The sequence below is a fragment of the Symphalangus syndactylus genome, chromosome 21 (genome assembly GCF_028878055.3).
Source record: "Symphalangus syndactylus isolate Jambi chromosome 21, NHGRI_mSymSyn1-v2.1_pri, whole genome shotgun sequence".
Taxonomy (NCBI): domain Eukaryota; kingdom Metazoa; phylum Chordata; class Mammalia; order Primates; family Hylobatidae; genus Symphalangus; species Symphalangus syndactylus.
In genome coordinates this window covers 84,166,308-84,190,616 of record NC_072443.2, presented here as the reverse complement: position 1 = coordinate 84,190,616, position 24,309 = coordinate 84,166,308, and the positions used below count along the sequence as shown (strand labels likewise).

The following is a 24,309-nucleotide window of genomic DNA, read 5'->3' as shown; positions in this document are numbered from 1 at the left end:
ATATTATTAGCAATAAAAAAATAAAGTACTGAGACACATTACAGCATGATGAACAATGAAAACATTATTCTAGCTGAAAGAAGCCAGTCACAAAAGACCACAATTGTGTGATTTCATTTATAGGAAATGTCCAGAAAAGGCCAAGATATAAAAACATAAAATGGAATCATAATGCCCAGGGCTGTGGAGGGGGCTTCATGAGAAACAGAAATGACTGCTAATGCATCTGGGGTTTCTTTTGGGGGTGATGAAAATGGTCTAAAAATGACTATGGTGATGGTTGCACAATTCCGAGAATGTTCTGAAAACCACAGAATATACACTTTAAATGGGTGAATGGTATGCTACATATATTGTATCTCACTAAAGATGTTCAAGCAGGGGAAGGGAAAGGATTAAGAAGGAGTTAGATCCTCAGATCCCATCTCTCACTCCTGATAGCCAGGAGACATGCCCTCATCCTGGCCAGTGACTTAAGCTTTGTTCCTGCAGAGAGTAAAATAGAGGGTCTCTGACACAGAGTACACCAGCAAACTTAGAGAGCAGGGCTGCAGGAGAGACGTCTCTAGGAAGATGAAACTGACAGAATACCAGACGTGCATGAACATCTTGAGAAGGTATTTAGACAACCAGTGAAGACTTTGGGGGCTAAGACAGTGGTGAGTATTTACAAAACCAAGCAAATTAAAAAACAAGATAATTATTACATCCAGAGAAATCAAAAGTCAGGCTGGATAGAAACTGTGATGGTAGTTTACTCCACAGTTCAGCTTTAGATGACATTTCAATAGTGTACTAATATGAATATTAATTTCATCAAATTTGCAGTAAAACTACACTGAGATAAAGAAGGGACAGAAGAGCGTGTGCAACAGAAGTGAAGGGAAGATTAGTGATATTAGTTATGTTCTCTGCTTCCATAGTGCAAAATCAAGAGCAAGAGCTTGAAACGTAAAAAATAAAAAAGTATACATATTACTTAGAGATACAGAGATAAATACTAAAATAATCAGTTTAAAATAAGTGAGGGAGAGGGAGGAGGGACACTGTAGGGGTTTTGAATTATTTTTTAGTAACAAGCCTTATAGGGCTACATGAGGTCACATATATACACACATACAATAAATGGGAAATGCTTGCAAATTGCATAATATGAAAATTTTCAAATACTTTATAAAAATAGCATGGAAAAATTATGCTATTATAAGAAATGTTCTGTGAATTGTGTTCTCAATAATATGATTTTTGTCATAATACAAAAATATTTTAAATTACTCAGCAGGTAAAGTATTTAACTTTGTTTTCAAATAAGCAAAATTCCTCAAAAGATGCAGCATGTTTATCCTAGGTCTCCACAGGCCTCTGAACACAATAGCAACTACCACTATAAAATCCCAGTCTGAGATTTTGTGCTTAACAGATGACTGTTCTTCCACACTTAGCATTTTCTACTGTATACATCATTAATTTATTTAGTAAATATTTAAGCATTTACTAATTATCAATTCAAATAAAATAAAAATATCTGATCTAGGACTGATCCTAACAAACTAATTTTCTAGAATTACATTTTTTCTAGAATGTTGATCACCATGTACATGAATACAAAACCATTTATTGAAGATGTGTGATATTTAGCCTAAATCTTGTAAAACTTGGACTCATTGATAGTCTAAGAAGCTATTATGTGCACACATATTTGAAGGACATTTTTTAAAGTGCTAAACTATAAATATTCTGATTCACTGCTCTCTCACACGCACTAAAAATGACTTCATGCAATCACTAACCAGGAGGTAGGTTTTGTATCTTACTGAAAATGTCACTTAATAAATAACCTTCAAATTTAAATGCAAACTGTGGATATCATTCAGAGAACCTCAAACTTGCCCTTGAAGTCTAAATGGGCAGACAAGGTAACTACAAAAAGCTTTTCTGCCATTAACACCCTACTGCTTCAACTCCTTGAAAAGCAGTCTAAACTTTTAAGTTTTTAGTATAATATTCTTATGCTGAATAATCTGTATCTCCTATAGCATTTAGGCTGAGGATGTTAAGTATGATGTACTGTTGGGATAATTTGCAATTTTCACTTCTCATTCTCAGATTAGATTACTAACAGTGTTGGAGGAAATCACTTTTATTGCATAATTCATTTATAGCAATTCATTTGTCTATTCATAACCTGATGTCTTGTTTATGGCTATATATCCTAATGTGTTGCATTAAGGTGTTAACAGAACTAGTTGCTCAATAGTTGCAACCCTAAAATTGGACTAGGCAACATTACTTGGGACAGGCACAGTCAGAGACCAAGAAGCTGGACATTTATTGAATAAGAAGAAAGGGAAATTTTGAGACAGAGAATTTGCAATTATATATTATTTAGATTATCTGAAGTTGACTTTTTTCATTAGCCAGTATACATCCTTGATTGTGACTGCTATATATAGTTTACTTTTATATCCTCCATAGTATCTGTGTTCACAGTAGGTACAGGTGTGGTCTACAGAATCCTGGCCACCTATAGATGTCCATGTCTTAATACTCGGAACCTCTGAATATGCTTACACGGGAAAGGGGCATTAAGGTTGCAGATGATGAAGGTTGCTAATCCGCTGGCCTTAAGGCAGGGAGATGATCCTGGATTATCTAGGTGGGCCCAACATAATCACAAGGGTCCTTAAAAGATGGAAGAGGAAGGCTGAGAGAAGGTCACAGTGATGAAAAGTGAGAAGTCAACCTGCCCTTTCTGGCTTTAAAGATAGAGAAAGCGGCCATGAGAAGCTGGAAAAGTCAAAGAAACAGGTCTACTGGAGCTTCCAGAGGGAGCACAGCCCTACTGACATCTTGATTTTAGCCCAGTGAGAGCCATTTAAGACTTCTGGCCTCCCGAGTTGTTAAATGATTTTATTTTTGTTGTTTTATGTTACTAAGTTTTTAGTAATCTGTTATGGAAGCCATCAAAAACTAGTAAATGATTAATTTAAAACTTTCAAAGTAAAAAATAATAACTGAAAAGAACACCTAAAGGAATAAGTATGAGCCATCAAGATATTTTGTTTTCTATGTCTTTAACCTTACTGGGAAGCTTTGGTTGATGTAGTCAATCACTGGAATTTTCCTGTCCATTCATTTGAAATCTAGAATTTCCTTCCGTTTGAAATAGTTTTCTTTTACTGACCAGAAGCTACACTGTCCTGAATCACCGGCTGGTTGTTCTTGTGAGAAATCTTGGTATTTTCCAGTGAGTTATGACTGCACTATGGGGTACTACTTCCTGAGAATACAAAAGTTGCTTTAGCTGGCCGGGCGCGGTGGCTCACGCCTGTAATCCCAGCACTTTGGGAGGCCGAGGCGGGCGGATCACGAGGTCAGGAGATCGAGACCACGGTGAAACCCCGTCTCTACTAAAAATACAAAAAAAATTAGCCGGGCGTGGTGGCGGGCGCCTGTAGTCCCAGCTACTCGGAGAGGCTGAGGCAGGAGAATGGCGTGAACCCGAGAGGCGGAGCTTGCAGTGAGCCGAGGTCGCGCCACTGCACTCCAGCCTGGGCGACAGAGCGAGACTCCATCTCAAAAAAAAAAAAAAAAAAGTTGCTTTAGCTTGTCACTTTAGGCAGATATTTTTGCCTCAGTTATCGTTTAGCTGTGTATGACTTAAACACAAAAATTTTAAAAATGTGGGAGTGCAAAGAAATATCTTTTGAGGTCGGCAGTCTTTTATCTATTTCTCCATTCAACCAGCATTTGCTAAGCATTTAAAATATCCTAGCATTGTGCCAGGCATTGAGTATGTGAAGATTGAACAACACAGGGTCATTTTCTTCAAGAAGCTCACAGTCTAGTGAAAGAGATAGAAATGCTGAAACAAATAAGAGTTTAAGAAAGGAATCCATAAGTGTTACAGGAACTTTGAGGGAGAAATGTCTAACTTCATTTTAAAAAATTGCCATTCCGGGTCATAAAAAATGGGAAGTTACACACCTATGGGTGAACATTTGCTGACCTTGTAATTAGTTATAAACTCATGGGTTGGTTAGAAAATTCTTTTCAGTATCTGTTCAGGCCCATAGCCTTCTCTGAAAATGACCAGGCCTCATACGACCCCAGAACTAAGATGACTAAAGGGGGTGTATCTGACTCTACACTGGGTCAGCCAATCAGATTCTCAGTCCAGAGAATTTGGAATTAGAATTCATGGGATGAGTTTGTATCTGTTGTTCCAGTGAAGTCAGGTGATAGAGACTCAGTGGTCTAAGAGACCAGGTCACGCGAACGCATGGAGCCCCAGCACAGAGGGCAGCAAACAGAGAAAAAGGAGGGCAAAGCAGAGACTCCGACCACAGCTACAGCTCTTGCTTGCCTATCCTAGTGAGGCTTTGTTGCACTCTTTTCTGTTGCAGTGACAGACACACTTGTGTCCTTCACATACAATCCCTATTTTGGTTAAAGTTACTTTGAGTTTCTATTACTTGCACAGTGACATGGTTCTACCTTTTTGAAACAGATTCTACCAGTCCGTTTGCCTCAATAGCCTTACCTGGAATGTGGGAACAGGAAAGCAGTTTCCTTTCAGGGAAAAGGCAGTAGAACTCATAAAAGATGTCCAAGTATAAAAGCACTTGGACTATAAATTATCATACACATGCAAAACATTGAAATCTGTAACTGGTTATGAAAAATTGTTCACAAATGACCCCTATTAAAAGCCAAATGGGAGGATTTTCCAGCAAAAATGAGGTAGGAAAAAAGCTCAAATAAAAATGGGCCAAGTTTCTAAGCAGGGCTCTAATACTCAGTTTCAGAGATTAGTTCGGCTTTGGCCATTTCCAAGTGTGAAAGAGGGATGGGGCGAAGAAGGTAACGGCAAAAAGGGAAAGAATCTACAAAGAACTATGGGGAGGAACACTGGCAAGGATTTTATCCTTCCAGAGAAAGCCATATCTGCTGTTAAACCATAGTGCACAGCTGACTGATGACGATCTTCTTGCAATAGGTCATAGAAAGGACATTAAAAGACAACTTTCAAAGGTGTCAAACTAGATAAACCGAAATCAGTAAAAGAGGACTTATGCTTGACCTATGGGAGATTTTCTTCCAGGTGACTATTACCAGGGGGATCTGTATAACAGTGGACTGCTGCTATTTGGGGGCTGACTTTTGCTGCCCACCTTTGAAGTCACTAATAGCTTGTTAGCACAGAAGCCACGCTCCACGGCTCACACCTATTATCCCAGAACTTTGAGAGGCCAAGGTGGGCCGATCTCTTGAGCTCAGGAGTTCAAGACAAGCCTGGCCAACATGGTGAAACCCTGTCTCTACAAAAAAATACAAAAAGTAGCCAGGCATGGTGGCGCACATCTATACTCCCAGCTACTCAGGAGGCTGAGGCAGGTGAATCGCTTGAGCCCAGGAGGCAGAGGTTGCAGTGAGCTGAGATCCTGCCACTGCACTCCAGCCTGGAGAAAGGGAGTGAAACCCAGTCTCAAAATAAAATAAAATAAAAGCCCATTAGCATAGAGAAAGAGAAAGACAAGAAAGTAAAACCTTAGTTTATGTTATTCCCTATTAGCATCTCTGATAATGGATTTTTTCACTAACAAGTTAGCAACTAACTGAACTGGAGATTCGAAATAATCTAAAAATTTCACCTCTTGATGTTAGTACCTCTGTCTCTATGCACTATCAAGTGCACGGTAAGTATCGAGGTCAATGAATGGCACATCTGCTTTCCATTACCATGAAACTCACTTCAACTCATCATTGTCATAAAAAAGTCCTATACTAAGCATTCTGTTGTTGGTATTGATCTTTCCCTTCCATGTTATGAAGATACTCATCATTCATTTTTGCAGACTCAACATGGCATCATGCCTGGCACAGAGCTAATACTCAACATCCGTGAATGTATAAAAGAGCAGATAGTAGAGGCTCCATGTGCTTCTGGATTGCTGACCATAATTGTTAACATTTTCTGAAAACTTACCAAACTCCAGGTGTAGTACCAAGTGCTTTGTGTACATTGTTTCATTAAACCCTCACAACAACCCAATGAGGAAACTGAGGCACAGAGACCTGTCCAAGATCATAAAGACTACTAACTGGAGGAAGTGAGATCCAGACAGAGGCGGCCTGGTTCCAGAGCTCAAGCTCTCCACCACACTGCAGTACCGCCTCCCGTATTCTCGTCCTCTCACGAAGCCTTGCTGATGGTCCAGCACATCCTTCATGCTCTGCGGGATACAAAACCAGACACAATTGTAACCTTGCTCTTTGGAGTTAAGAGTGAGAGTTAAGTGGTATTTATACAATTAACCCCAATATGAAGCAGAATTTAACAAGTATGCCTAGAAACGAGGCTGAAGGTATAGAAGACAGGAACACAACTCTTAGCTAGGATGGGAGAGGCAGGGAAGGCTGCATAGACCAGGGGACACATAGGCTGGGCCTTAAGTTATATAGAAGATCTGCAAAGGCAGAGATAGAGACCAGATTATAGTCAGCAAAATCATCACATGTCAGAAAAGTCAGTGTGTGTCGGGGGCTATCTGGGGCACAGAGTATCTTCAGGAAGCAGTAATGATGAATCCTTTACTGATACCCTACCAATTCCCCCAGTGTGAAAACATACCAAATCCTGAGGTACAGAAAGGGGGACAAACCGAGGACTCCCAAAACTAATTAAAGAATACTCTTGAAGTTCTGAACATTAATGAGGATGATGACCTCACTGAATGGCCACTTCTGTACAAACTGAGTTTGAAGTCACAGGAACAGAAATGTTAGAACTATAATCCTAAAACTCAGTAAAGAGGGAAGTGGATCTACAAATCAAGACAGACCTCCAGCTGAAGATGCCTCAACAGACACTTGCGTAGGCCTTCCTTCCACCTTTCCATGTGCAAAAGGATACCGTGATTTTGAGAATGAAAAATGATAGCTCCTGCATCCACTACTAATTAAAGCAGGTGACTGGCAATGAGGTTAAATCAGGCCTCCCTTGAATTGGTCCTTGAAGGTGCTATCAGATTAACCTATGTCTAACAATTCTGTCTCCATTCAAACCAATTCGCCTAGGTAGCTAATCTGCTCACTGTTTCTCTAACAAGGTAAACAATGGATTAGTAAAAACTACACATATCAGACCTGGTTTCTTACAGCATTCGGCTCAAAATGCAAGACTTACATAAAGAGAACATCTATGGTGAGAAATAATTTGCTTAGACAGGAAATTTGATCACTGCCATTCAATTAGTTGGAAAATGAAGATTTAGAGATTTGGGGAATTCTGTAATGTTCTACATAAGCATAGGGTAAAATAAAAACTTCATATTTCTTTGAATTAATATCCAATTCTCTTCTACAGGAAATTTTATTGAATTGGAAGTGTAATTCTTCTGTTTAAAAGAAAGCCTCAGCCAGGCATGGTGGCTCACACCTGTAATCCCAGCACTTTGGGAGGCTGAGGCAGGTGGATCACGAGGTCAGGAGTTCAAGACCAGCCTGGCCAACATAGTGAAATCCTGTCGCTACTAAAAATACAAAAAAATTAGCCAGGGGTGGTGGCGGGTGCCTGTAATCCCAGCTACTCAGGAGGCTGGGGCAGGAGAATTGCTTGAACTCGGGAGGCAGAGGTTGCAGTGAGCTGAGATCACGCCATTGCACTCCAGCCAGAGCAACAGTGCAAGACTCCGTCATCTCAAAAAAAAGAAAAAAGCCTATTTTTTATAATGATTATGCTGATCATACTGCTATTCTAGTCACTGTCAATAAACAAAATGACAATAAATAACCATTACAAGGCAGCAATTAACATGATGGTACCTCCTAAGTTCCAAGCTTGTTTCTTTAATGTGAAAACACTATTTCTACTGGCAAGTATGTAGATGAAAGCTGAGTCTTCCTGAAGGACAGGTTGAAAGAGTTTTCACAAATATTTAAAATCACAGAAAAAGTAGTGTTCTGAAACATTTAGAGAAATTAATAAAAGTATCTCATCTTTGTGTAGATTAAATATTAAAATGCACTTACATAACTTTTATTAAAATAATTAATATTTAAAGAAGACAATTGAAAGAACATGACTGTGACAAATTACATTTTGGCAGTAATGATAAGCCTATGAGTTCTAGTTCCTTCTCCTTAGGGATGTTACATATGTGTTTTCTCTGCTTAGATCACTCTGCCTCATTATCATCTCTGCCTTCTACTCTCAGTTCAGCTTGAAAGTTCATCTTATACAGGGTTACATGATTTTATAATATCAGATCACTCTCTTTCACACCACTTACCAGAGCTCTAATACTAACTTATGTGTCTCATTCTTGTTGAACGTTTCTCTACCTCACTAGCTTATAAACTCCTGAGGGCAGGCACTGGTTCCACTCTCTTCCACTAAATCCCCAACTCCAAAACCCTAACACCTTAACACCTAATATATATATCACCATTTACATATCAGTCACTCAATAAACATTTGAAGAATGAAATGACAAAATGCCCTTTACCTGAATGCTTGCCTAAAATTGTATCTTATATATGGAATGAATGATCCACACTTACTACATGGATGTATAAACTCAAACATTATACTTTTCTTTGCACATTTGAGAATATGTGTCATAAGCTACGTTTACAATGATATGGAAACAAAAACTTGTCTATAACAAAAACATGCCCATAGCAATAACAGCAACAACAAGAAGTGGTTTCAAATTCAAGGTGGTAGCACAGCTTTTTCAAAAACTTGAGAAAAGACAAATCTATTAAAACAGAAGATGTAGTCTCTTGGACTCCACTAAAATGAGTCTGTTCAGGTCCACTACAAACACATCTTTAAGAGAGATTCATGGCCTTAGTAGCCAGACAGTAGGTATGGCCAGCCCTTCCCAGCACAGCCTATGTATTGAAGACTTTAGTGAAAACACTCATGTCTCCAAATTTCGCATGGATAATTACAATAGGAAGTTCTATAACTTTGCTTCAGGGAAAAAAATTCTATTTTAATTTTCATTCCCAAACAGAATTATGTTAGAATAACAAAATAAATTTCCCCACACTTATCTGTTTTTTAAAAATGATAGTCTCAAGGAAGAGAAACTTTATATTCATTCATTCATTAAAGATTTTTGCATTTTATTTAAAGACTCCTATGGCTATACTTTAAGGATTCAAGTTCATTTATTTGTGATAACTAGAACAATTTTTTGTCCCTTTGTGAAAATTTTGGAACTAGGCATATTTTCATTACTGTTTTCATTATTACTGACAACTTGGCTCCCTGCTCTGGGAAACATTTCTGGAAGAAAAGAAAAAAAAAAAACTGTGAATCAACTAAAATAACTTACTTAGCAAGGTCATCAGCTTACTCACCAGGGCTTATTTCAAGACACTCTCTGCACCACAAACACAAGACTACTTTGTCTAAGCTCTTGCCCAATTCCAGTGATTTCTCTGACTTGCAATACCTGCCTTAAAGTAATGCAGAACAAGCCCAAAACTCCATAAATGTGCTCTCCTAATTTATCCATTTTGAGCAACTAATCAGATTCTCTCAACCTTGTATATTCTTTTCCTATAGATCTAAAATCATAGCTTTGTTTGATCAACAGGTTTTTCTGGTAGTCTTGTGGAAAGTTGACAGTAGGCATTCATCTTATATCCACTACACAGAAACCTGAGTTCACAGATGTTGTCTTAGTCAATGCCATATACACACACACCTGTGACCAGCACAGTGGTTGGCACATAATATGTGATCAACAAATGCATACTTTGGAAAGAAGATTTTGTTCTATAGTATTACAGAGGGTCAAAGTTCTTATAAAGGAGAGTCAGTTACTAAAACTAAACTGCTATTCTATCTTCTCATGTGGTCTTTCGGCATCAATCTTATCCTAAGGTTATCACACAATAACACCTTGCAATCTGTAGTTGTGAAATTAGACTTTTTATGTGTGCACAAATTAAGCCAGTTTCTACAGATTAAAGAACATCCAGCAATTATTGCTCTCCTTCAAGCTGACCAATAGGATAAGTTTAAGCAGTAGTTTTGAGAATTTGTTTTTGCAATTTTTTTTTTTTTTTTTTTTTTTGAGACAGAGTCTGGCTCAGTCGCCCAGACTGGAGTGCAGGAGTGCAGTGGCGCGATCTCGGCTCACTGCAAGCTCTACCTCCTGGGTTCATGCCATTCTCCTGCCTCAGCCTCCTGAGTAGCTGGGACTACAGACACCTGCCACCAGGCTGGCTAATTTTTTGTGTATTTAGTAGAGACCGGGTTTCACCGTGTTAGCCAGGATGGTCTCAATGTCCTGACTTCGTGATCCGCCTGCCTCGGCCACCCAAAATACTGGGATTACAGGCACGAGCCACTGCGCCCGGCCTGTTTTTATAATTTCTTATACTACAATGTTTCTTTCTGGAGACAGAGGAAGTCCAGCAGATGAAGTCTAAAATACTCTGCCTATTTTGTGAAAAGACCAGGTATTCACACAAGCATTCTTCTCAAAGCTGAGAAAAAGGAGGCTGAAGGTGCAAAAGATATCAGAGGACTCCTTCAGAACCCAAGAGTCTATAAAATATAAACCTGGTGAGAGAACTGGCCTCAGCCAATGGAGATGCCTCAATAGTGTTTGTGTAACCAGCGAACAAGGTGAATCACAAAAATAATTTTTAAACTCCTGTTTCAAAGGTGCAAAAGGTATATATGTTAGTCTCTTTGCATTACTCTAAAGGAATACCTGAGACTGGGTAATTTTTAAAGAAAAGAGGTTTATTTGACTGTGGTTCTGTAGGCTGTATAGGAATCATAACACTAGCATCTGTTCGGCCTCTGGTGAGGGCCTCGGGGGGCTTACAATCGTGGCAGAAAGCAAAGGTGAGCCAGCATGTCACAGGGCAAGAGAGGGAGAAGGAGAGAGAGGAGAGGAAGTCCCAGCCTCTTTTAAACAACCAGATCTCATGTGAACTCACAGAATGAGAACAAACTCACTCATTACTGCAAGGATGACACCAAGCCATTCATGAGGAATCCACCCTCATGTCCCAAACACCTCCCACCAGGCCCCTCAACCAACATCGGGGATTACATTTCAACATGAGATTTGGAGTGGACAAGCATCCCAAGTATATAAGTACAGCATCTCGAACCTTCAGTTACTTAAAAAAAATCTTGGTGACATCTTAATTACCTGCTGAAGTCCTGGTGGTAGGCAAGAAAGCAGTGAAAACATTTAAAATTTCAATTTTCATATTAATTGTCCTAATTTCTGGATCTGGTTTTCTCTTTTAACCATTTGCATAAAAATATTTTGTGATGGACATATAAAAAAGTTGCAAGCTGCAGATACAGGCGTCAAAAAGGAATTATTTAGCAGACAGTGAAGGTATGGAGTCCTCCGTAAGGTTTTCCTTTGAATGAAAAGCAGCCCCCAAATCATTTTCCTTTCTAACAGAGCAGCCTGTAAAATCAAGCTGCAGACCCAGACAAGCAAGCTGGAAGCTCGCAATGGATGAATGCCAGCAGTTGTGCCAATCAGAAAAAGCTACCTGGTACTAAGCATGTTCAAAATGGCAGTTCCATCTTCCCTTTTCTTTGCCAGCCACATGTAGAGTAAGGAGCAGGCAACATGGCACCAGCTGGGAGAAGTCACCATTTGCTTAAGATCAGGGTGGGGCATCCAGCTTCCTCCCATGTTATGTAAACATCACACCTCATCCAACCAATCTTCGGGCCCTATGTAAATCAGACACCGCCCCCTCGAGCCTGCCTATAAAATCCGGTGCACTCTGCCACAGGCTGGAAGTCTTATTCGGGCTCCCTTTTCCCGCACAAGAGAGAAAGCTGTTCTCCTTTCTCTTTCTTTTGGCTATTAATCCTCAGCTCTTAAACTCACTCCTTGTGTGTGTGTTCCTGTCCTTAATTTTCCCGGCATGAGATGACAAATCTCGGGTATTATCCCAGCCGATGACACTGCTTCACTGCAATTTGCAACAAGAGAAATATTTACGACAAGGAAAAAAGATGAACCAACTGGAAATTAATGACTTTTTTAGATTCATCAGAGAACTGAGGTCACAAAGCAAACTACTATCCCCAAATGTGGAGAAACATGTAAACACAAAGAATCATAAGATCAGATTACCTGAAGCAAAAACAGAAGGACCTAGGAACTCATAGGAACACGTGCATGATAATTTTGACAAATTGCTAGAGGCTCACGGCAGACTATCTTCAGAGTTAATAACTCTTGCAGCCTAGTCTTAGGGGAGACTCTATACTTTAGTGAGTTTCATCTCCAAGAACCCTACCATGTTCTCATGGGGAAGGCTGGAGAAAAATCTCAGGAGAGAGAAAAAGTAACCATTTTGAAAGTTTCTCAGATTGTTCTCTGTAAGAAAGACACGTCCTTTCAGGGAAACTATTTTACCAGAGTTTTACCTGACTTGGGGGAAGGGCAATTAGTCCCCTCCAGACTCTTTTAGGCTTCCTGTCTAATGTCAGGGGACCAAAAAAGGGCTCAGAACATTTCAGAAGATCGCAGCCTAGAAACTCGGGCTCACTAAAAAAACTGAGATGTAATCATAATGTCATACAACAATTATCCTTCCTGAGACCTCATCACCACGTGAAGACGGCTTTGGTGATTACAACTGAGAGGTGAAACACACAGACTCTATTTAATAAGGAGCTCTTAGGAAAGCCCAAAGACAACAGGAAAGACAAAAAATACATGCACACAGAAGCATCTGGCACTTAAAGCTACAGCAAGCATTAAACACAGTCCAGCTCTAAGCTAGATTAACATAAAACCTCACAACATAAAACTAATATTCTTTGTTCCCATCACTCGAGGTATTATTTCCAGCTTTCAACAACAAAAATAAGGCATGCTAAAAGAAATTTCTTAAAGATAAATTTTAAAATATTTTAAAATAAATAAAAATGAAAACAGAGCTTAGCAAAATTTGTGGAATCCAAGGAAAACAATGCTTTGCAGGAAATTTAAAGCACTGAACACATACATCAAAAAAGAAGAAAGATCTAAAATCAATAATCTAAACTTCTGTTAGAAACCCACAGAAAGAAAAACAATTTAAACCTAAAGCAATCAGAAGAAAAACAGGAATAGAAGTTAGAGCAGAAATCAGTTACACTGAAAATAGGAAATCAATCAGAGAAAAATTAACAAAACCAAAAGCTAATCATTTCTAAAAGATCAATAAAATTGCTAAACCTCTAGTCAGGCTAACCAGGAAAAAAAGAGCAACAACACAGATTACTAACAGTAGAAAAGAAAGAGGGGTCATCACTACTGATCTCATGGATATTAAAAAGATGATAAAGAAATATGATGAACAACTCTGTGATCTCAAATTTGATAACTTAGATAAACAGAGCCCATTCCTTAAAAGAAACAAACTACCAAAACTCACAAAAAGAGAAATAGATAATCTGAATAGGTCTATTCAGGTTATATCTATATCTGTATCTTTTTTAAAAATTGAATCAATAAATAACTTTCTAAAAATAATAAATTGGGCACAGACAATTTAACTGATGAATTCTATCAAATACTTAAGCACAAAATGATACCAATTCTCTACAACCTTCTTTAGATAGGTAAAGCAGAGGGAACACTTCCTAAGTCATTATGTTATACCAGCATTACTCTACAGCAAAATCAGAATACATGCACAAACCCCATTAAAAGAAAGAAAAACTAGAAATTAATATCACTCGTGAACATGATATAAAAAGCCTCAACAAAATCTTTGCAAATCAAATCTAATAATGTATAAAAGTTATTATATACTACAACTAGGATTTATTTCAGGCACACAGCTGGTGGAACGTTCAAAAACTCAACAAATGTTCCCAGCACTTTGGGAGGCCAAGGCGGGTGGATCAGGAGGTCAGGAGATCGAGACCATCATGGCTAACACGGTGAAACCCCATCTCTACTAAAAATACAAAAAAATTAGCCGGGTATGGTGGCGGGCACCTCTAGTCTCAGCTACTTGGGAGGCTGAGGCAGGAGAATGGCGTGAACCTGGGAGGTGGAGCTTGCAGTGAGCCGAGATCGTGCCACTGCACTCCAGCCTGGGCAACAGAGCAAGACTCCATCTCAAAAAAAACTCCCAAAAAAACAAACAAACAACAAAAAAACTCAACAAATGTTATTTATCGTATCAACTGGCCAGAGAAGAAAAATCATATAATAGCGACAGATACAGAAAAGCACTGACAAAATCCTATACTCATTTATGAGTAGAAACTCTCAGCAAACTAGGAAGAGATGAAACTTCCTCAATTCAATACCAAAAAATCTACAAAAACCCTACAGCTAACATGACATCATACTCAATGGAGAAAAACCAGATGCTTTAAGATCAGTGTAGTATAGTAGGCTGACTAAGGATCTCCCAAAGATATCAAGCCTTAACTTTTAAAACATGAAAATGTTACCTTCTTTGAAAGAAAGGACTTTGTAGCTGTAACTAAATTAAGAATTTTAAGGTGAGAAGACTATCCTAAGTTATCTGAGTGGGCCTTAATGCCATCGATCATAAATATCCTTATAAGGTAGAGGGAAGGGTGAAATAACACAGATTGATCAAGAAGCCAGTGTGACCAGGAACACAGAGATCAGTGTCACACCCACACCCACAACCCAAGGAATATATGGAGCTACCAGAAGCTGACAAGGAATGGATTTCCCCCCACAGCTTCTGTGGGAATATGGCCCTGCTGACACCTAGATTTCAGACTTCTGGCTTTCAGAACTGTGAGAGAACAAATTTCTATTGTTTGAAGCTACTAGTCTGTAATAATTTGATACAGCAAGCTACTGAGAACAAGGCAAGATTTTCCTCTGTCAATACTCCTATTCAACAGCATAATGGAAGACGTAGGTAAAAGTAAGAGAAGAAAAGGAAAGAATATTAAGAAAAAGATGTAAGGATTGGGAAGAAGAAAATAAAACTGTTTTTGCTCAGATGATATGGCTATGTAGAAAAATCCCAAAAAATTGACAAAACATTCTCTAAAACAAATAAGCAACTGCAGCAATGTTTCAGGATAAAATTTTTCTTTTATCCTGAAACAAACAGGATAAAATGTTTCTTTCCAATATGCCATAAAATAACAAATGGAACTTGAAATTAGAAGCACAATGCCACTTATATTAGCATAAAAAATAAAACACACAGATGTAAAATTCTAACAATATATGTACAGGATCTGTAAGAGAAATAAAAAAAATTCTGATGAAAGAAATAAAATCTAAATAAATGAATAGATATTCTGTGTTCATGGATAGGAAGACTCAATACTGTTATCAGTTCTTCCCAGCTTGATTATACATTCAACGTAGTTTCAATCAAAATCCCAGAAAGTTATTCTGTGAATATCAAAAAGCTGATTGTAAAGTTCATAGAGAAGGGCTCAAGATCCAGAATAGCCAATACAACATTGAAGAACAAAGTTGAAGGAGTGATACTACTCAACTTTAAGACTTGCTACAAAGCTACAGTGATCAAGACAGCATGGTACTGGTGACAGAATAGGTAAGTGAATCAAAAGAACAGAAGAGGAAATCCAGAAATAGACCAATACAAACATAAACAACTTGCCCTGGACAGAGGAGCAAAGGCAATTCAATAGACAACAAATAGTGCTAGAATTAACTGGACATCCATATGCCAAAAAAAAAAAGGGGGGGGATCTACACACAGACCTTACACCTTTTACAAAAATAAACTCAAAACACATCATAGAACTAAATGTAAAATGAAAAATGCAAAATGTAAATCCTCTAAAAGATAATATAGGGAAAAAAACTAGATTTGAGTTTGGCAATTTGTTTATAGATATAACAACAAAAAATTATCTACAAAAAAATTTTAAATTGAATTGTATTAAAATTTAAAACTTTTACTCTACAAAAAACACTGTTGAGAATGAAAAGACAAGTCACAGAGTGGTAAAAAATATTAACATCGTATGTCATTAGGGGATTACAAATTAAAACAATGACATACCAGTATATACCTATTAGGATAGCTAAATCCATGAGACTGATAATACCATTGGCAAGAAAGTGGAATGATGGGAACTTTCATGTGTTGTCGGTGGACATAATGGTAAAATGGTATAGCCACTTTGGACTACAGTTTTACAGTTTTTTATAAATCTAAACATAGTTTCACCATAGAATCCAGTAACCAAGTTCCTAAGCATTTACTCAACTGAGTTGAAAACTAATGTTCACACAAAAGCCTGCTTGGGGAAGCTTATAGAAACTTTATTCATAATAATCTGTCTTTCAACATGAGAATGTATAAACAAACTGTGGCAAAGCCATACAACAGAATACTAGTCTACGATTTTTTCTTTGAAAGAGCTCTCATGCCATAAAAAGGTATGGAAGCACCTTACAGACATACTGTCATATGACATTATGGAAAAGGGAAAACTATAGAGGCAATAAAGAGATTACTAGTTACCAGGGATTCAATATAGTTTCTTAGGGCAATGTAAACTATTCTATATGAAACTGTAATGGTGGATACACGACAATATGCATGTGTAAAACTCCACACAACTGTAGAAGGCCAAGAGTGAACTTTAAAGTAAACTATGAACTTCAGTTAATATAAATGTGTCAACATTGGCTCATTAACTTAAATAATAAATATGCCACACTAATGCAAGGTGTTAATAGTAGGAGACACTTGGTGGTGGGGCAGGGGTGGGGGAATAGTGGTGACAGGGAGGGAAAATGTTATGAGAAGTCTCTCAACTATCTGCACAATTTTTCTGAAAATCTAAAACTGTTCTAAAAAGTAAAGTATTTTAATTTTATTTTAAAAAGTGCATCTTAGAAAAAATACCTAGGTTGATCTCTAGGCTCAGGATCCAGAAACCCCTATTTCAAACAAGTAGGAAGATTCTTATGGCTGCTAAGATATCAGCATTCCATGATTGCAGGAATACAGAGCTCCAAGGTGAATACAACAACCAGATTGAAACAAGTGCAGTTCCAAGAATGGAGCTTAAATTAGAAAGACTAGAGAGCAGCTGGCTAGCTGTTTAGTGGTAATAGATGGCAGAACCCTCAGGATCAAGTCATCCTGAATGAAGAAAGACCTTTGGAGAGGGCACACTTGAGTAAAGAGTGGCCTCTGTTCATGTTCTTCAGTAACAAAGAAATAAACTAATTCGATGGCATTCATAAGGAAGCTAAAATTCCTTTCACTGGAAATCCGGAAAGAACTGATTTAGGAGAGTGAAAAACAGGGATACACACACACACACACACACACACACATTTGTAGTATCAGGAAATGTTCAACTTTGCTCCCTCAAGTCATCCAGTTCCAATGTTTTATATATGCTATTATATGTGACAAAATCATATAATATATAAATACATATCATTAAAAATATGTAACTATTAATATATCATAGGTATATATTTTTCACATACATAATATTTATCCTTCTAAAATATGCAATTCAATGCTTTTTAGTATATTCTGAAAAACATGCATCCATCACCATTATCTAATTCCAGGACCCAACTTTGTTTTTAACACATCTCAAATGTAGATTACAAAAAAAGGATTGATCCACTAGGGATACGGTCTGTAAGAAGCAGCCTAGATTTTTTTTAAATGTTTTTCTTCTACTCTACATGTAAATGAGTCTCCATCCTGTCAGTATTTAAGGTTTTCTTTCTTTCCAACAATCATGTAAGGCTGGTACTTTTTTAAGTTTCCACTCAGAAGACTGTCTTCCTGACCTGTAAGGAAATTAAGTGTAAAAATGTATGCAACTGGACTAAATAATGAAAAAGAGGTTGAGAAGAGTGCACCGAAAGAGGTAACAGAGGAGACTAGGGGCCAAAGGTATACAATAGGGAAAATAAAAAAAAGTTTCTAGGGCACTGCACAAAGACAATGTATTCTAGTGATTACCTTTATTACACTCTATTGGATCAGGAGCCAATTCATTAAACATTAACGGCAGGGGAATGGCATCCATATATTATAAATAGCCATTAAGTTGAGACAGACAGCTCTGCCCAGGGTCAGCATGAATTAATAAAAAAAACTGAAGCTGGCATTTCAGAATCATAAAAAGATAGGTTTAGTAGAAAATATTCAATAAGAAAGAAGAAGAACAGTATATATTACACTATTTGTCTGAAGAGCAAACTAAAAATGAGAACAAACTTACCATAAATCTAAAAATACCCTTCATGAACGAAACACTTATTTCTTGAAAATGGATGTCACTTACATTTAAGAATCTTAACAGTACAATGTGTGACATTGGCAAATCGTAAATGTAAAGACAAATGAGGTGTAGATGTTCAGCTAGAAATTAGACCAAATGTGAATGCAAACAGAATATCGTTACTGAACACAGTTCCATATGTAGTATGTGACAGCAAGAGAACTGAAGTTATTAAACAGATAAGGTCTAATTTCCAATTTATCTATTGGGTTAATCCTGAAACCTATCCCACTTGCCTGTATTTACAAAGCAGGTCATCTTAGTTTTTTTTAAGAGAGAAATCATGTTATGAAACATGGTATTGATAGATACTTACATAAATAGCTACACTTTTGTAATTTATTTTTCTCACTTTCTTTGCTAATTTACACCCATTGTTTCCGAGTAATCTGAAGAAAGAATGAGACATTCCTATTTTTTTATATATCATAATGTTTCTAAGATAACGCATGGACTTTTTTTAAGAATTTCATGGTAGCAAATATTTTGACTCAAAATCAATATGACCCTGATTAACAAAAATGATCAAAAACTAGGAAATAAGGTAACAGCAGTGGTAGCAATGGTGTATGTGGCATGTCTGTTCAATACTGTACTAGAATTTTGTTCCCCAAGCCCATTCAAGGATTATTTAACTCTCTAAAAGAACATATCTCTGTTTCGCTTTGCTATATATGTTCTGACTATTGTACCACCACTGTCAAGTTATAGGTTAACTTGTAGTTTTTGTCTAGTACGAAAGAACCACTGAAGTTTATGGTTTAATTGCGCTGTGGGATACTAACCAGTCTTGTATAAAACCTAGTAATTTTATTCAAATATTCTCCCTCTCCACCTCCTTTTTAACAAAAAGTCTAGAAGTACCCAGGTCCTCAAAATGCCCCTGGGTTGCACTGATTTCTTCATTAAAGACTTATTAAATGTTGGTATATATTTATTCTGTATTTTTGTTAGTTATATTAACTCTTAGAAAGTAACATTTTTCACTCCACCAAGCACCTGTGTAAGATTTTTTAAAAAAATAAACTAACATTTGCCAATGTTTTGAGAGGTGAATTAACTCAAGTAAGGCATAACCAGTAATGCCAAAAATAGGTTTATGCCCCATGAATTATCTCTCCAGTGGTCTGCCAGCCACCCATAAAAGTACACTTTTAAGTTATATTATAGAATGAGAATAAAATGAATAATGAATGGCATGTTTATAAATTATGACATTTTCATAATCTTCATAAAGCCTGTGATGGATTTTTCACTTGTCTACTTGGCTAAGCTGAACTACAGTCCCTCCCCACTCGTTCAGACACAAATCTAGATGCTGCTGTAAAGAGATTTTTCAGGCATAATTACAGTCCCTAATCAGTTGAGTTTAATTTTAGGAAATCATCTTGGGTGGGCCTAACTTAACCAGTTTGAACACCTTAAAAGAAGACTGAGAAAGTCTTGTACTTGGTGTTGGCTGCCAGCTGAGATCTTGGCTGAGACTGTCAGCTAGAACTCTATTTTTTTTATTTTATTGTTTAAATTGACACGTAGTCAATGTACATAGTTTTGAGGTACATGATAATGTAATACATTCATATTACTTACCACTGGGATATCCATCACCTTAAATGTTTGTCTTTTCTTTATGCTAGATACATTTAAATTATTTTTTTCCATCAACTAGAACTCTTATAACTCATGGCTAGCCACTCTGCATGATTTGGCTTCTCTCACAGCATGGCTGTTGGATTCCAAAGAAAAGCACCCCAGGAGAGGGTAAGTGGGTGTAGAGGGAGAGGAAGCAGGGTTGGGGAGCACACACCAACACGCGTGAGGTGAATGCTATTCACTCTACATCCACTGAGTGCATCCTACTCTATTCTGTATCCTAGTTTCAATAGAATGAAGAGAAAATAGACTCCATCTCCTGATAGTATATGACAAGAATCTGGAACACCACGATGAACTAGAAATGCAGATGTGGCCATTTTTGGAAAACGTAATTATGCCACAACATTCTTCATTTTTCTATTGTATACGGATCATTTTCGTAATGGTTTTTAGAAACTTGGAATAAATTAGAGTCATTAGCCCTATGTATGTAATATGAGTTGCAAATACTTTTCCCTCAAACAAATGTATTTTTGTTACTTTTATGTATCTTTTATCTTAGAATTCTAAGTGCCTTGGAAGTATGCAAATTTTATTGAAGGGAATTGAATTTTTAAAAGAAGCACTTATAGAGGACATTTTCAATATTAGTGCATATCAGTTAAATAATTTACAGTAACTCTTATGGTACCCAATCTTTCTCTCACAGTGATATTTACAAGTTTAAACATTTTTTACCTCAAATAGAGTTGCTTCTGAATTTTCCTCCTAACAAGGAGCTTAATCTACTATAGCAACCATAATGAAAATGTTATTTAAAAATCAGACAAGAGCAACAGGGAAAGTTGGTGTTTGCTATTTAAATTCTGTTTTTATATCAATGGGCTTAGAACACTGTGGAGCTATATCATTTTATTCAGTTTTCTTTCATTTTAATGTCACTGAAAGGTCAAGCAATAATCCAGAGATCAATTTACCATCCCATGCACACTGCTTCCCTCCAATTTGGGAATATAAATTCAAATGTAAGATAGTCTTCACCCAAGCTCTTCCCCTGCAAAAAAAAATTAAGGCCTGAGATATTTTTATATCTACAGAGCAGAGAAGGCTTTACTTCAGATAAATGCTGTTGCAATTAGCCTGATGACCCTTCTTTTGTCTTTTAATATTTTGATATTAGCAGGTTCTACTTTTGCTCCTGATGCAGAAAAAACCATGTCATGTTAAATTCCTTAAATGCTGAACTCAGTCAGATCATCTATAAAATGCAACAATATCATCTCCCTACCTATCTGTCAAGTTTATTATGAAGACAAAGTAAAATTTCCTTTTTTTTTTTTTTTTTTTTTTTTTGGGATAGAGTCTTGCTCTGTCACCCAGGCTGGAGTGCAGTGGCACGATCTTGCCTCACTGCAGCCTCTGCCTCCCAGGTTCAAGCAATTCTCCTGCCTCAGCCTCCCCAGTAGCTGGGATTACAGGTGTGCGCCACCACACCTGGCTAATTTTTGTGTTTTTAGTAGAGACGGGGTTTCACCATGTTGGCCAGGCTGGTCTCAAAGTCCTGGCCTCAGGTGATCTGCTGGCCTCAGCCTCCCAAAGTGCTGGGATTACAGGCGTGAGCCACCACAGCCAGCCAAAATTTCTGTCTACTTCTTCTCACATTAGACTGCCGAGAGTACTACATATATGATAGTTTATTAGGATTGTTTTTAATACTTAGAACACTGTTTGGGACACATATTAAGTGCTTAATAAATTTTACCTGGTGTTTTTGTGATATGCTTCATTTTATTTAAGAATTTAAGGGGATCAAGTGTGGAAAGAGAAGACCTACCACCTCATCAAGTACTATGTGCATATAGCGTATGAGAGGAAGAGAGAAGAAAAATGCGGAGACAAAGAAGGATAAGGAAAAGAAGGGACTCAGGGTTCTCTGATTATCTCCGTGCAGGTAAACTGAGGGGAACTGCACACACTTCATCAGCAACAGCTGGGTTCCCATCCAGCCTCTTTCATTTCCTACTGATATGACCTTGGGAAAGACACAGAACTCCTCTTTATCAGTTATCTATTGCTACTTGACAAATTAACCCCTAAAATTCAGTGGCTTCAAACCACCATAAATATTTATTATCTTATACAGGTTCTGCAGGTCATGAAGTTTGGAAGCTGATTAGCTGAGTGGTTCCGCCTCAAGGTCTCTAGGAAATTGGAGTCGCAACGCCCACCAGGTTGAGAATAATCTGCAGACTTGGCTGAAGCTGAAGGATCCACCTCAAGTTCACTTACAAGGCTGGAAGTTGGCGCCGGCTGTTGGAAAGAAACTTTATTCCTTTCTAGAGGAAGCTCTCCATAAGGCTGTTTAAGTGTTCTCATAAAATGGTGACTAGCTTTTCCCAAAATGAGTAAGATTTTATGACCTAGCCTCTGAAGATGCACACTGTTGTTTTCACTGTATTCTACTGGTCAAAGAGATAACATAATACAAGGTGGGAGGAGATGTCACTAGGAGGAGAATTTTAAAAGGTAAGGATCACTGGAAGCTACCTGGAAGGCTGGTTACCATGCCCTCAAAGTCTCTGATCCAGCATCTATAAAATGAGAATAATAATGACTTCTACCTCACAGTGTTGGTGGAAAGATTAAATGACACCACATATTCAAAGTGACTGTGGTCCAGCACTTGATCCATGAATTGCAAGTCTCCTTAATCATTCTGTTTTCTAGGTTCTGGCACAATGTATGTGTGTGTGGGGGGGGGGAGGGGGTGGTGTGTGCACGCACACGTGCCTGGGTCCATTTGGCCACCTGATGAAGCCTGTGTACAACTTCTAAAAATCATACTTTTAATAAAAAGTACATAGGATTATGAAAATACAAAATATACTAGAACATAGCCACCAAAATATTTTAAAATATATGTAATACACTAATATTTGTTTCTTTATTAAGACATAATACAATGAAGCCCAATGGCAGCTTTAATAACTACTGTATTTTCAAAGGAATGATAAGCAGAAATGTTTTGGGATACATATAATAACTGAAATATGATTAGACAATATCTGTGATTTCTATTGGTAAGAAAGTCGCAAGTACTGCCAATGCCACCGTGGTCTTTTGCCTATATTCACACTTGAAACAAAGGCTAAATTCTAGTCAGAGGTTAGTGTAAGTGAAGATATCATTTTTTTAATCCAAGTTTAAAGTTTTCATAAACACTCTCCACAAACCCAATGGGGTTCACTGGACGCTGGACTAAATTTGCTTTAAAAGAAAGAAGAAGAAAGAAGAATAAGAAGACCATTGTAGTATTTAATATTCTCTACAAATAATTTTCTTCCTATTAAATTTCCTACTGTACACAGGAATATCTATTCTCCATGGTTCTCTCATTTCAAAATGATCACTCGCTGAATTGGACATATACCTACATAATACTTTCATTTAAACATATTTTAATGAATCTTTAGACCTAGATAAATGGATTTACAGAAGTGCTACATTAAAAGGCCATTTTAAGTTTGGGATCGAAAGGACCTTTAATTTATAGCTTCAGAAAATATCCATTCCATGGCTCAAAGATCCTTGTGGATTATAAAAGAGGAAACGACTAACAGAAAAGGAATTATTCACCACATTATTAAACATGACAAAAAGCTTCTGAGTTGGAGCTTAAAACGGGCTATTTAAGATTCCAGCAATCCCTAGGACTTTGGCAACAAAAATGTTCAAAAGCCTTTTATAGTTGCTGTCAGATTTCTGTAAAGCATTTGAGATTCCTGTGAACTTATTTATATAACAAGCTAAAACCTGAAGCTGACTTGAAAGTCTTTCTATTCTAATTATGTAGAAATGGAAATGCCTAGAAATGATGTTCCGTGTTCTCCCAAGAATATCCTCTTGAAATGGTGGTTTCAGAACCGGGTATTTAGAAGAAAGAATGAGAGTGTAGCAGCTATGGCTTATTATACGGAACCATTACAGCAGATATACAAACTATAGTTTAGCAAAGTGGCTTCAAAGAACTGCCATTTAGCTATTCTCTCTGCAGCAGCACATTCTAAATGACTGTTCATATTGTTCCCTTCTGGGCTACTATAGTGGTTTATTTCTGAAGCTCTATAGTTCATGTGTAATCATGTAGCAAAATAATTCAGGATATAATGACCCACCAGGATCTCAGCTGATTGTGGTTCTTATCACAATACTGTTTCTGATGCTATGTGTGGCTTTCCAAAGCCAACTTTTTAACCTCTTATGCTTCAGCATTCCAATTTGACATCAGGCCCCTCGGTGTTCTGAGAAGTCGGCACATACCCTAAGCTAGAAATGCTAGGAGATATTCCAAAAGAAAAAATAAGATGGGTTTTGGGAAAGAGTACTGTGCTTGACAGCTTCTAAAATGG

The 24,309-nt window shown here is 37.4% G+C and overlaps 1 protein-coding gene and 1 long non-coding RNA gene across 6 annotated transcripts in view; one reads left to right on the top strand and one right to left on the bottom strand.

Annotated features, from left to right (window-relative positions):
- FHIT (fragile histidine triad diadenosine triphosphatase) overlaps positions 1-24,309 on the bottom strand; it is a 1,518,095-nt gene that overhangs the window by 517,327 nt on the left and 976,459 nt on the right. The window lies entirely within an intron of this gene.
- Positions 353-23,578, top strand: LOC134735508 (uncharacterized). 2 transcript variants are annotated; one of them, XR_010118688.1, is made up of 5 exons: positions 353-659; positions 19,974-20,065; positions 20,182-20,288; positions 21,698-21,851; positions 22,044-23,578. It is a non-coding gene; the product is annotated as an uncharacterized lncRNA (long non-coding RNA). The 2 variants fall into 2 exon arrangements; XR_010118689.1 differs by lacking the exon at positions 20,182-20,288 and having other exon boundaries at positions 356-659.